We start from the raw sequence: 15,270 nt of genomic DNA, 5'->3' as shown, positions 1-15,270 counted from the left end.
CACGGACCGTGAGATCATGACCTGAGCTGAAGTCGGATGCTTAACCGACTGAGCCACCCAGGCGCCCCTACGCATTTCTGTTTGGCTCTTATGTAGTCACTCCCCAAATGGTGAACACCTCCTCAGGTCCAGGTGCTCTTACACGCTGGGGAAAGAGAGAGAGCAAAGACAAAGACCCTCCCCATCCCGGGGATGGTGATTCTGTGAGCTGGGAAAGGCATTAAGGTTAGTACCTACTCTGAGGCACCTTCTTATGGTCATCCTCCGGTACGTAGTAGGGTTTAACAAATATTTACAGAATAGGACTTAACTTCCCAAAATCACATTTTGCTGATTCCATAAAAGCACATTCCCCTCCGAAAGGAGGAAGCAACTAATACATAAGACAGCGATAAATAACTAAAAGTGGCAAAAATGCAAGAAATGGGAGAAATTAAAGTAAGTCCATACTACATTCCTTATTCATTAAAAAAAATAATGTTTTTTACCTTTGGACCATGTGATCTTACTTTTGAGTATTATCCTCAGGATAAACATTTATACACAGGAAAGTTGCCTTCACAAATCATGGCTTTATTTATACTAAAAAGGGGGGAGGGAAAAATCAAAATATCCTAGAATGGGGGAACTGTTATATAAATTATGATACAGCCATTCAATGAAATCGCAAAGCCATTAAATATCACTGTGACTTTTATCAAACAGAGAAGAAAATAACAAGTGTCGACAAGCATGTGGAGAAAAGGGAACCATCATGTACTGTTGGTGGGAATGTAAACTGGTGCAGCCACTACGGAAAACAGTAAGAGGTTCCTCAAAAAAATTAAAAATAGAAATACCATGTGATCTAGCAACTCCATTTCTGGGTATTTATCTCAAGGAAACAAAAACGCTAACTGGAAGAGATACGCATTCTCAGGTTCACCGCAACATTACTGACAATAGCCAGGACACAGATACAACTCAAGTGTCCATCATTGGATGCGTGGAATATTATTCAGCCATAAAAAGAAACAAACAAACAAAAAAAAGGAAATCCTGTCACTTGAGGTAACATGGATGGACTTTGAGGGCATTATGCTAAGTGAAATAAGTCAAAGACAAACACTGCATGATCTCACTTATACGTGGAATGTTAGAACAAAACAAGAAACCAAAGTTGATAAATACAGAGAATACATTACTGGTTGCCAGAGGTGAACATGTAGGTATTGGTGAAATGGGTGAAGGTAGTCAAAATAAAAAAGTCCTGGGGATGTCATTTAGAGCATGGTGACTACAGTTAATAATATAACATTGCATAAGTGAAAGTTGCTAAGAGTGAATCTTCAAAGTTCTCATCATACACACAGTGTAAGTATGTGATGTAATGGATGGTAACCAGAGTTACATAATATATATTATGTATTATGTGTATTTATATATAGTATATAGTGTATATAGTATATTTATATATAGTATATATATATAAATACATATTATGTAATATGTACTAACACATTATATATTGCTATGTTACTAAATAATACTGTTACATGTCAATTATATCTCAATTAAAAATATAACTATGAAAATACATTGTAACATGGTAATGCAATTATGACCATTTCAGATGAGAAAATACATATACAGTATGACTTCCACTACTAAGAACCACGTAGAATAAAAAGACGGTCCGAAGATGCCAAAATATTGTTCAAATGGTGACATAATTGTTTATTTTTCCATGCATCTATGTTCCTTCCTACCTTGTTTTCTAACAAAGGAGGGAAAAGATTTCCAAACCTTTGCTGAATTCTTTGCCCCCCACACCATGTGCCCCCCCCCCCCACTACCATGAGGTGGCCCCCATCCAGAAGGCCCAGGAACATCTGGGTCAGTGGTCAGCTTGGACACCCAGCATTGTGGACCAACCAGCAGTTGCCAAACCCCATGGATCCTGTTCTCCAATATGTATCTCAAATAAACACATCGTCTCATTTTGGCTTTAGGATTCTGCTTGTCAGAATATGCCAGGAAGCAGTCCCTCTCTGGCTGTGGAACCTCAGGAGGGGGGAAATTAATTATCCATAACTTAAGATGCCTTCAGGATAGATAACACCTTTGACAGCCTTTTCAAATCATTGCATGGTTACTAGTTTATTCGGTTTCTTTTTAACCTTTTCTTGAGTGGGTTTAAAATGTCTCAGAGACATTTCTCAATCCTTCCATCATCCTTAGACTACCTCAGAGCACATAAGGCTGCCCCCTCTCCTAGACATCTTCTCCCTACTTGAAGTACAGACACCAGGGCTCTGAGGGCTCTCCCCTTCCCTACTGGTCCTGCATAAACACTCCTCCCTGGGTGGCAGGTGAGGACCCTGGGATCTGTCCTGAGGAATAATGCTCATGACCACATCGTTGCCACCCTTAATGAGGGGATAATAATGGCCATCATGGCTAATGCCCAAACCTATTCTTGTGGCTCAGACTTCTTCCACTGGCTCCCTGCACTTGGAAAAACCTCCTGCGCTTCCCAGTTCACCCCCCAGAGCTTCATGAACCCCATCTCCCCTCCTCACCAATCAGACCTCCACGCCCACCCCCCCAAGCCCCGCCCACCACTTGCAGCTTCCACCCTCCCTAAAGCAGCTCCACCTGTGGTGGTCTCCTTGGCCAGAACGCCTCATTCCGTTGTTGGGAAAGCTTCTTCAACCTCCCTCCCTGCTCCAGGGGACAGGAGGAGACCCTCCATGTTGTCACAGCACCCACACTACACACCTCTTTTTAATAGGTGGTTTACAGGTGGGTTTCCCTGAACACCAAACACATGCAGCCAGCCACCAAAATTAGTGGAATGGAGGAGGTAAGGAATGTTTTCACTTTATTACACTTATCCCTCGCTTAGTACTTTTATCTTCAGAAGTGTTATTACTAATTAATCTTTAAGATGTTTTTATGTCAAGTGTTTTTGGCCTCCTTTTAAATTCTCAACAGCTACACCGCCTGCTTTGTTTTGAAGAACAAAAAGGACTCAGCACCCAGCTCAGACAAAAAACACACACAGCAGGCAGGGAAAGCTCCTGAATTACTGCAGACTCATTTCAAGGGGGGAAAACACAAGCAATTTCCAACAATTACAGAGCCTTGTTCCTGGTGTTCAGTGTAGACTAGCCTAGAACCTTGCACAGCATGGAGTTTAAAAGTTAAACATTGCTAAAAATTAATGTTGCTCTTAGAATTTTGCAACCTGCTTAAGTTAATCTGACCCCCCTTACAGTGTCTCAAAAGGATCTCTGAGAATTACGAGTAGCCGTATTCTATTGATGTTTGGACTAAATGGAACTAAATTAAGTCAATTACATACCATATAAGGACTCAATATTAAGAAAGGTATTTTTTAAAAAAGGTAATTATGGGGCACCTGGGTGGCTCAGTTGATTGAGCGTCCAACTCCTGATTTTGGCTCAGGTCATGATCCAGTCAGGGTTGGGCTCTGCGTTAATAGCCTGGAGCCTGCTTGGGATTCTCTCTCTCCCCCTCTGCCCCTCCCCCAGCACTCTCACTCTCTCACTCTCTCTCTCTCAATAAGTAAATAAACTTAAAAGGAAAAAAAGATAATCATTCGCCATCACTAACAAATGGCTTAACACCAAATTCCCTTATGCTGCTTTCAAGATATTTTAATTTATTCTAATTTTTATTGCAAAAAATACTTTGCATGCAAACTGAGGCACACTGGTTTCACGATTCTTTTACTGTCTGTATCCAAATTTCATGCTATGCAAGGAAACCCTGTTCAAGAAAATCGATCACATAGAAATTTTCATTTAGGGCAGAAAAAATTGAGTGATTTTTAAGGGTATGATTAAAAATGAGTGTCCTTCTCCACGAAAGAAAAAATTAAAATGTTAACTCAATGCTTCTGTGGTCTCTATTAATCTAACATGGTTTCTTAAATATTAATCAGGTATCACTTTTATTTTTTATTTTTTTAACTTTTATTTATTCTTGAGACAGAGAGAGACAGAACATGAACATGGGAGGGGCAGAGAGAGAGGGAGACACAGAATCTGAAATAGGCTCCGAGCTGTCAGCACAGAGCCCGATGCGGGGCTCGAACTCACGGACCGCAAGATCATGACCTGAGCTGAAGTCGGACGCCCAACCGACCAAGCCTCCCAGGCACCCCAAGTATCACTTTTAGAATGTAATTTCTCAATCTGCAATCTGTGGGTCTCCACTGAATTCCTGAATGAGTTTCAGGAAGTCTTGGGAAAATCCTAGAAAGTCCACACAAAACCACACATACAAAGCTTTCAAAACTCCCCAATAAAAGTTTGAAATTTCAGAGGTGCACTGGTTTTAGAATGTTTTAGAATGAGGATAGATTCTGAGTTCTTGAATGCCAGACTTTAGTGAAGGCACGGATTCTGCACCAGCAACCCTATTCCCCTGTTTTAAGTACCGTTGTAACACTGGATCAAACAAAACTACCATTTCTGTTTCACACCTGTACATTTTCAATGGTTGAAATATGCTTCTCAATGTTTTGTTGGGCGTTCTGATCACCATTTTCACCTAGAAAGCACATGTATTTTTGCCCTAAGTCAGAGGCAGAAGAATGAATTAGGAAAGCTGCTCTCTGGCCCAGCTAATGGGCACAAACCTGTATGACACACAGTATGCCCCATGTGCCGGCAGGCGAGGACAGCCAGACACGCTATAAACCAGCATGCCAGGGGCTCACCGACTCAGCTTGGTGATGTTAGGACAGTACAACCACACGGAGAACCCATGCAAGATTTGCCCTCTGTCTTCAATGTTTGCTAAAATCCTTTCTGGCTCATTCACCAGCCAGCCAGCCAGCTAGCCAACAAAATTGGTGCCCGCAGATGCGGAGGGCTAAGACCCTGTGCATAACTTCACCTGTATGGTAGGCAACATACACATGATGGTCAGCGAGGACCAGAGGAAGAGGTGAGGCTCAGCTGGCAAGAAGCAGTAGGGTCCACCTGGAACCACAAGGGGAAACAGCTTGACCCCGTTCATGCAGGAAAAGGTGGAGCGCCAGCCACCCACAAAATGATGGGGAACCCGGATCATAAATGGGCCTTCAAAGACGGGGCAGTGGGGAGAAATGGCATGCCCACAAACTGCAGTAGGAGAGGACAGTCATCAGCATAAATGTAGGTCTCTTTTTAAAAATGCAAACATTTAGGGGCACCTGGGTGGCTCCGTCAGCTAAGTGTCCAACTCTTGATTTTGGTTCAGGTCATGATCTCACGATTTGTGCTTGAAATTTTCTTTCTCCCTCTCTCTCAGCCCCTACCCTGCTTACGTTCTCTCTCAAAACAAATAAATAAACATTTTTTAAACATGCAAACATTTACATATTGAGCCCCTGCTAGAAGCCAAGCACTGTATGAGGTCTTGCAGCAAATGCTCCTAATCCATGTTGCCCTTTGGACTGAAAAGGTTCTGTGAGACCTAACAATGGCTAAGAATTAGCAGGGGGCAGGGAGAAAGTGGAGTGACGGTCTGTCTTCTCTAGTCTCAAGGGATCAAATCTGGCTTCCCAGAGCCTGTGAGGCCCTACAGACCTCCTGAATCAGAATCTCTGCAGAGGAGCCTGGGCATTGTATTTTTTCAAGTGCCCCCTGGGGAAGGTAGAGAGCCCGGCCCTAAGGGATCTGGTGACCTGCCATAGCCACACCTCACCTTTGCCCACCTATCTGCTTATACAGTCCAGGCTCAAAACACTATGGTCCCTCGTAATTTCTCCAACATGCCAAGGCTGTTCCTCCTGCCTCAGGGCCTTTGCACTTACTCTTCTCCCAAATGCCTCTTTAACTTGCCTCCTTCAGTTCATCTAGGTATTGGGTCAAGTTACCTCATCAGTGAGGTCTTCCTGACCAGCCTATTAATAGTATCCCCCTTCTCTCCTCCCTCCCCATACTCAACCTGCTTTCTTTTTCTTCATTGCACTTATCATCAGACAATATACCCAATGTATCTATCTATATGTGCTTGTATGTTTCCAGCCCAGAAAATGGAAGCTCTGAGACAGCAAAGACTGTTTCATTCACTACTGTTCTCTAGGATACTGAGATGCTTCCTCATAATATTCAGCGCTCACTCAGTATTTGCTGAAAGAATGAAGGAAAAGCTCTCCCAAATGATTAGGAATCCCAGTTCTAAGGCAGGAGTCATCAGCAAACTTTTTCTGTAAAGGGACAGAGAATAAATATCTCAGGCTTTGTGGGCCATAGGATCTCTGAAGCCACTACTCAACTCTGCCACTGTAGTGTGGGCAGAGTCATAGATAATTCACAAAAGCGTGACTGTGCTCCCACACGACTTCATTCAAGGACACGGAAATGTGAATTTCGTGTGTGATGAAATAGGATTCCTTTTTTTTTTTTTTTTTTTGCCTTATTCTTCAACCGTGTAAAAATTGTTGAAACTTTCTCAGCTCAAGGGTGGGCTGGATTTGGCTCACGGTGCATAGTTTATCGTTCTGTGCTCTACGAGATACCAGGATGACTAGGTGCCATCCCAGTGCTGGAGTTCCTGTCCTTGCAGGGAAAACCGCCCAAACCCACCAATGCATAATACACATCAGAGAAGTAGAGGCTGCCATCGACCCAGTCCTGGGGAGCAGAGAGGGGACGAGAGGTCACTGAACTCTGAAGATGCGGGCTGCATACAGCCAGGGACATCTACTGGCCTGTGCAGGGGATGCCCTCGGAGGGGTGGGAGGGGGGCAATGCTAGCAGAAATACCCTGGGGAGGGAAAGATGAAGGTGTAGGGTCACGTGGGCCATGAGGGCTTTCCTGACAAGCTCCCCATGGGGATTTTCTGTTAATGAACCAAACATGGGCACCCCTGGTTCACCTTCCTAGCATTCCCAGACAGCGGGGCTCTGGTTAGTGGGCGACCAGCTCAGAGTGTGATGCAGGGCAGCTGTGTTCTGGCCTAACAGGAAGTAGGGGTGTGAGGGACAGATGGGTCGAGAATGCAGAGGACAGGAGGGGACAGGCGGTGTATCAGGGTGGGGTGGTGAATGGGTGTTATCAGGAGACGGCTGGGGGAGGGGACCATGGTCTGGGATTAGCACATATTCCCTTGGATGCATCCCGTAGTGATCCAGGCTAAAGATGTCTACTAGGCAAGTAGAAACAGAGGCCTGGAGCTGGGAAGGCCAGCGCCAGCCAGAGGTGCAGGTAGGACACCTGCTTGTGACTCATATGTCAGAGGTTCAAGAGAACGTGGCACTGACTGCTGCATACAGCCAGGTGATGGCCACAGCCCTGGGGAATCTCGTGACAAGGCCAAGGCCTGTGACCAGGAAGCACAGCGATGCCAGTGTCACCGCCAGTGGCCCCCCACGGGCCTTTCTTGCTCACTGTTTCTAGTCACAAGGTCATGCTATTATCTCCATTTCACAGCTGAAGATAGGAGCCACGAGGAGTCTCATGGGACTTGCTCAAGGTCACAAGGCCAGTGACAGCCCTCACTCCCCCAACACTTCCAAGTGTGAGGCCTCATTCCCAGGCCCCAGAGTCACCCCCATCTCTGGTGAAAAAAGACATCTTGATTTTGTTTTTTTCTTGTCCTGTCCTCCAAGCTAATCCCCCAGCCTCAGCGGCCCTGCGTGGCGTGTGCTCCAACTAAAACTGAGTGACGCTGAGGTCATGAGTCCTAAGGAGGGCAACAGAGCCCATGAGTGCTGAAGGTGCTCCCTATTTCAGCAGAGTGTGCAGCTATTCCCATCCCCGCTTGCTCAGGTCAAGGAAACTCTAATTTAGAGAAGCATTCAAATCAGAAGCCCTGTACAATACCAGGCACCTGGAGCTCGTGGAAAGTGAGTCTAACTGGCAGAGGAAGTTCCAGCCACACTGAAGTACATCAACACGGCTGCACGCATTCTGTGACTCTGTTTACTGTTCCTCTCAAGGTTTTCTGAGCGTGTTAACTACAACAGAACGCCTCGTCTGGGCTATGACTCACTTTGTGCCAAGTGCTCACTGCAAAGCTGTATGGTGTCATTGTGTTTTGTACACAGTGCCTCCCTGGCGGCACTAAAGACCTGACCAAAAATTCTTGGACACGCCTCCTGTCAGGAGGTGGGGTGTGTGCGTCCTCCCCTGGAATCTGGTGGACTTGTGACCCTCTCCAGCACAGGGGAGGGCAGGGGTGATGCCATGTGGCTCTTGGAGCTGGTCGCAGACAGCGTGCCCTTCCGCTAAGTTTGCTGGCACGCCGGCTCTGGGGGCCCTGGGCCGCTGTGGAAGAGGCCTGATCACCCCGCTGGCAGACAGGTCACCTGCCGGGGCTAACAGCCAGTCCTAGCTGAGCCGATCCTCAGAGGCAAAGATGTGGCAGCAAAGAAACCTCCAGGAAGTAGATTCTCCAGCCCCAGCCGTTTGAGCCATTCCAGCTGAAGTTCCGGAGAACTTCTGCATTTCCAGAAAACTTGTGCAGAGAACATCTGCATTTCAAATTCCTGACCCACTGCTTTATTACATAGCATACAAAACGGCTGCTATTTTATACCACTAAGTTTTGAAGTAACTGGTAAAGCAGTACAACATAAATAGAAACGAAACAGACAGGTATGTCCCCAGCCCTATCGTCTACCGATGAGGCAGACCTCGACTCAACCCAGGGTACAGGATTTAATTCCTCCCCACTCGACGTATCCCCTACCAAGTGCATGTGTACCCTTCATCGCGTCCAAGCACAGCTTTGCACAGACTCGTCGCCTTGGTAAAACCCCGGGTCAGGGCTACAGTCGTGGGGAATCCCTCCCTCCCCAACCACCCAGGCTGCCTGCCTCCGCCTGAACAAAACTTTAAATGTGCTGAGGAAAGATGCATCCTTGCTCCCAGCCATGAGCCTCAACAATCCTAGTACCAGGAGACAGCAAATATCTGACTCCCCTTGGGTAACCTTTGAAGCTTTTCAAACAAGAATACACATTACTTTTTCTTTCATGCATTACTCTCGTAATAAGAAAAGTATTAAAAGTGTTTAAATGGATTGGAAGGTTCAAATTAGGAGATCTTCTTCTGTTTTTAATTCTTCAAACAAGAAGCCACTGAATGGGGATCCTTGCTTTCTGCCTGACCTGAAGGAGTCTAGCTCCAAAGCCTGGATGCTGGGCAGCCAGCCAGGTCTGTCACTGTCCTAAGCAGTTACACAGGATGAAAACTGCCCCACAGGAAAAGGATACTTGGGGTGGCCGAGCAGACCCCAGTAACTGGCAGGCTTCACAGTCCTCACGGAAAGCACCTGCTTATCGGACCTCCCTGCGACACTAGCTCTCTTCTGGGCCCTCCCGGAGGCCAGGCTGCAGGGAGAGCACCTTCTAGAGCCTGCCCTGTGTTCCCTGCATTCGAGGCTGGCAGGTCCCGAACTTGAGCTGTAAAACATTTGAAATGATTCTGACCTCCTCACAGGCTTACCTAATAAAAGCATACCAACATTCCCATGGGAAAAAATTTTGTCCCAAGAAGTTCCTTTTTTTTACAAAGTGGTTAAAAAGGCAAGAAAGCATGGGCTTTACACAGGACATCTGGTCCTCCAAAGAGTATTTACATGTTAAAAATGTCGATATTAAGTGAGAACAGAAACTTAGTAGAACCAATATTTTTTGCCTTTTAAAACTATATACATGTTTAGAACTACCCACAAGTGTATTCACAGAATACGTTTCTATACTTTTCTATTAATTTCTACATCTTGCAAGAAGAAAGTGTGAAATATGTTTTTTTGGTCTGGAGAGGACATTGAGTTCCTTCTGTCCCTTCCAGGTAGGGCAGCATCACAGCCTGCAAAGCACAGGGTGACCTATTAAATTCTCCCAAACTGGTGAGAAAAACTTGAAATCCAAAACGATTAATTCAATTATCATCTCAAGAAACTACTATTCTGTTTTAAAAGCCCGGATAAGGGGCACCTTGGTGGCTCAATCAGTTAAGCCTCCATCTGTCTGACTTCAGCTCAGGTCACGATCTCGCAGTTCACGGGTTCCAGCCCCATGTTGGGCTGTGTGCTGTCAGCTCAGAGCCCAGAGCCTGCTTCAGATTCTGTGTCTCCCTCTCTCTCTGCCCCTGCCCCACTTGTGCTCGGTCTCTCTGTCTCTCAAAAATAAAATAAATGTAAAAAAAGAAAAAAAAAAATTTAAAGCCCGGATGAGAGAAACTCTCTTCCATGGGGACTCTCCATAGGTGCGCAGGACAAATGGTTGTTTAGAACAGAGCTACACGAAGTGTGTCCCCGAGCAGTGGCAGGAGCATCATGTGGGGACTTGTCTGAAATGCCTAAGGCCCACTGAGGGCTTCAGATCAGAAACTGTGGGGTGGGGCACAGCCACTGGGTTTTAACAAGGGCTCTAAGTGATGCCAGTTGCCCTACAATCTGAGCACCTCTGCAGGAAACGGCCTCCCTTTGATCTTCTCCCATGTTCACATTCTCAGACACCCCATGTTTTGTTAAGAGGACAACAGAGTTGGGGCGCCTGGGTGGCTCCGTCAGTTAAGTGCCCAATTACTGATTTCAGCTCAGGTCATGATCTTGACATTCGTGAGTTTGAGCCCCACGTTAAGCTCCATGCGACTAGAGTAGAGCCTGCTTGAGATTCTTTCTCTCTGCCCCACCCCTGATCTCTCTCTCAAAGTAAACAAACATACTTTAGAAAAGTTCCAGAATTTCTTTTCACTGCCCCCCGCCATGTGAAGGAGGGTTCCACAGGGCACACCCTCCCCCACCCTAATGCCAGCCACGCAGGATGCACGGCTCATCCCCAGTATCCTGGCCTCCACTCCTCCACCTGTCATGAATAGGCCAGCATGGTTCCGAACATACTCAAACCTCCCTAGGCTTCCTACCCCACCGAATGTCTTAGGGATTCTTACATCATATTTCCACTTCCCACTTAGGAAATAATCAGTGCCTTATAGATGGTCTGACGTCTCTGATAGAAACCAAGTTGTTAAGATAAAGTTTGTTTAGGAATGGGTCGCTATGAGCTTGACCCAGCACACTTAGGGACAGAGCCTCTGTGTTACATTCACTGCACAGCCAAGTCCTGACATAATCACAGCATTTGACTTTCTCCCCAAAGGGGTTATTGCTCCCTCCCTTTGGTTCCCCCATGCCCAGGAGGAGTGCCCTCACCAAATGCAAGCCAATCCCTGGGTTCTCTCTGCCTGTCCTCCTGGGCAGGACACCCGAGGGACCCTTCTGCAGCCCCCTCCAGCTTTACTCACTGCCCCTTCACGCTCTCCCCCGGCACAGTAACACTGAACCCTGATGTCTGAGTGCACTGTGCTTGCGCTGACTTCAAATCCTGGCCCTGTTCTTCCCCTTTTCACAGAGGCCCTCCCAACCCTCCACTTCTCTGGGTCAGGTGACTCTCTTCTGTCATCTTTCTAAGCCCTATGTGGGCCTTACCATCCCTCAGATGCCCTCTCTGACCCTTTCTTGGTACCACTGCAGAGCTTTATACCTGCTTGTGTCTCTACCTCCTCACCAAGGTCACTGAGGTCAAGGCCCCTGTCCTGTCCATCCTATCACTCACATAAACAATGTAGCAGAATGAAAATTACAATCGAACTTCCACACACTGACCTTGAAAACCCAAGACAGTTTTTAAAGTAAAGCTTTAAGGGGCGCCTGGGTGGCTCAGGCGGTTGAGCGTCCAACTTCGGCTTAGGTCATGATCTCACACTTTGTGAGTTCGAGCGCTGTGTTGGGCTCTGGCCTGGAACCTGTTTCAGATTCTGTGTCTCCCTCCCTCTCTGCCCATCCCTCACTAGCACTGTGTCTCTTTCTCTCTCTCTCTCAAAAATAAAAACATTAAAAAAAATAAAGCTTTAAAATTCCAAATATTGAGTTATCTGTAACAGGTGTCACTCTTATTCAAGAAAGCTGTAAGAACAAGAGTTTGAAAGGAAAGAACTCTCCCATTGAAAACTTCAGCCATGCAAAACCTTCCTTTAAATGAGGACAGCCTATGATACATACATCTATCACTGAGATCTAAGCAACCATTTAGATTTTTGAATGAAATCTGTGTTAAAAGATTTTTTCCATATATTAAATACAAAAGCAAATCACAGAAAATCCATAGTATAAAAACATTTACATTTCAAAAACACCTAAATATATTTTATGAACACATAATGCACAGGAAACTATCTGGGTGATTCATACATACATCTAAATTGTCAACAAGTAACAGACAGGAAGGGAAAACTGGGTTAGCTAGAAGGGGGAGGAGCAGGGAGAGGATCTTCCAAGTGCTTCCATACTGTTAGGATGTTAAAATTATGAATTAAAAATAGACCCCCAAAGACACATATCAATGCCCTCTGCACCTTACTATCCAAATGTAAGTAACCCTTAACCACTGAAAACCTTTCTTTCTTCCAGGTTCAATTCAGCTGGGTACTCAGAGGCAACAACCTATCAACAGAAAGATAACATGGTATTTACCATGATACTTGTAACAACTATGTGTTTCTCGCAGCTGGAATTAAAATACATTCTGTTCCCAAATCTTCACCTGAGAAAACCACTACTGCCTCTTCAGGAAAGGAGGCAAAAAATTTGTAAACTCGTTCCACTCAAACATATTCTCAAGGTTCTACTGCATGGTATTATATTCAATTAAGTAAACATTCAAAAACCGCTTAATCTGCACAAGACAGTAACATAAAATCTGGAGACACAGGTACGAATAAGATAGAAAAATGCCAGACCACCCCAGAAAGCAAACATGCACTTGGATTCTTCAATCTTTGCCTAAGGCTACCAAATAAGGGCATCTCTTTAGTTTTCTGACAAAAAGAAGAAACAGATTAACTAAAGAAAAAGGAGAGCAACAAAGGGTGAATCCTTCCCAGTCCAGCCCAGCATCAGTGCTATGGGCAGGAGAGAGGAGAGCATGCCTTTACCATCGCTGTAGCAGATCACAAAGCCTAAATCACAATCGCAGACCTCACTTCTCAGGATTCACCCTGAAACTGACCCAGAGTTCTTGCCCTCTGATCAATTACTACCCAGTGGGAACAGAAGTCCATAGAAAGCCTCCATTTCCAGACCCTAGCACAGAGCAGGCCACTCAAAAAACATTTGCTGCCCAAGTAGATGATGAATCTGCTGAAAACTAACAAGCAACAGCTCGACTTCCTTTTCAACTAACTTCCAATGAGCATCACTGATTAGGTCTGATAGTAAGCTTGGTTGGATCTATTTTTAGATTGCCGAAGGCAAAGAAAGCCGGAAGAAAAGGTTGGGTTTTTTTTTTGTTTTGGTTTTTGTTTTGTTTTTTTTAAGTAGGTAGGAAGGAAAGGACAGTTCAGACTCTTCACCACAACTTCCAAATGGAGGAAGGAGCCTTCATGTGGCCAAACCCAGAATGTGAAACTATGACAGAACACATAAAGGTGTAGTAACCGTTTTTAGAAAGTAGAACACTATGATTAAGAACAAGATGGAAAAAGAAAATGTGTATATGTAAGGATCAGTACAAAGCATGAAGGAGAAACTTTTTAAAAATGGAATACAACTTTGGGGGAAATTCTGCAGCTTGCTGTTAAAAGCTGCTGTGTCGAGGGGTGCCTGGGTGGCTCAGTAGGTTAAGCATCCGACTTTGGCTCAAGGTCATGATCTCACAGTTTGTGAGTTCGAGCCCCGCATGGGGCTCTGTGCTGACAGCTTAGAGCCTGGAGCCTGCTTCAAATTCTGTGTCTCCCTCCCTCTCTGCCCCTCCCCCACTAGTGCTCTGTCTCTCTCTCTCTCAAAAATAAATAAACATTAAAAAAAAAAAAACAAAAAACGTTGCTATGTCGGGGCACCTGGGTAGCTCAGTCAGTTAAGCATTTGACTCAGTTTCGGCTCAGGTCAAGATCTCACAGTTTGTGGGTTCAAGCCCCATGTTGGACTCTGTGCTGATAGCACGGAGCCTGCTTGGGATTCTCTCTCTCTCTCTCTCTCTCTCTCTCTCTCTGCTCCTTCCTGGCTCATGTGTGCTCTCTCTCAAAATAAATAAACATTTTTTTTTTTTTTAAAGTTGCTGTCAATAATATGTGTGCTACTGGATATTTATGTAAAATACTAAAGAGAAACTTGATAGACATAAATTCCACAAAAATAAAACCTACATGAAAAAAATTATAAAACTTCACTGAGGGCCAAAAAGAAAGATCTCATTGAAAATGAAGAGACATCACTACCTGTATGTGGGAAGACATTTTACTATCCCAAAATTTGAAAGACTGATTTTATCATTGTACTTCATTCTGTTTTTCCACACTGAGTAAAGTACATTATTTTCCTATTTACGAATTATCTACTCTTATTTGTTTATTTATTTAGGTTGGGGGCAGAGGGCAGGGGCAGAGAATCCCAAGCGGCCTCACGCTGTCAGCACAGAGACCAACTCGGGGCTCTGGGGCTCGATCTCACAAACCGTGAGATCACAACCTGAGCAGAGACCAAGCGTCTGACGCCTAAGTGACCGAGCCACCCTGACGCCCCTTGAGGATGGTTTTAAGTTGGCCTTTTCATTTTGTATTTGAAGAGGTGGAGAAGGAAAGAAGGTGCGGGAGGGACTCAGGAGGGACATTTCAGACCACAGTGCCCACTGGAGTCATCTAGACCACAGCCACGTGTGCCACGCCCATGACCAATGCAATGATTCCCCACTGGTAGGTGGCCATCCACAGGGACAGAAGCCCATGGAATGGCTGTGTCCGTAGGTCACCCGAACAGGCCTGGAAAATGCCAGCCTTCTACCCATGGCGTTAGTCAGGAATAGCACAGCCCTGGAGAACATGAGGAAAGCCCCTGACTAACATGAGGGAAGAGGTATATGGGAGAAGCCAGATGTGGGGGTGAGTGTGACGGGGGTGTCTGTGTGGGGCTGGGGGTGAGAGCTGGGAGAGAGAGAAAGAGACATGAGTAGGACAGGACAGACTGGGTGGGCGACTGGGGAGGAGGGTGGGAGAAGGGGTGAGGGGACAGGTGGGGAATGAGGAAGGGGGAGAGGGAGAGGGAGAGAGGAAGCAGAAGGGAGTGGGCAGTGCAGGGAGTAGCAGCGACTGTAGGTGAGGTGGGTGTGTGAGAAAGGGGAGGTGGGAGTGTGGAAGGGGGGAGGGGAAGAATGGATAGGCAGACGAGGGGAAAGGGTGTTGGAGCACAAGGCGTGAAGTGGGCAGGTGCCTTAGAGGCCTCAGGAAGGTCCCGGCGCTCAGTGGTGGGGGACAGGGTAGGTGAGC

General features: G+C 45.8%; 1 protein-coding gene across 2 annotated transcripts in view; it reads right to left on the bottom strand.

Annotated features, from left to right (window-relative positions):
* The window catches only part of UXS1 (UDP-glucuronate decarboxylase 1), a 95,280-nt gene that overhangs the window by 66,879 nt on the left and 13,131 nt on the right, over positions 1 to 15,270 (bottom strand). The gene's annotated exons all lie outside the window — the stretch shown is intronic.

This window comes from Panthera leo, chromosome A3 (assembly GCF_018350215.1).
Source record: "Panthera leo isolate Ple1 chromosome A3, P.leo_Ple1_pat1.1, whole genome shotgun sequence".
Classification (NCBI taxonomy): Eukaryota; Metazoa; Chordata; class Mammalia; order Carnivora; family Felidae; genus Panthera; species Panthera leo.
Note: the sequence above shows the minus strand (reverse complement) of the source record. Positions and strands in the feature narration are given on the sequence as shown.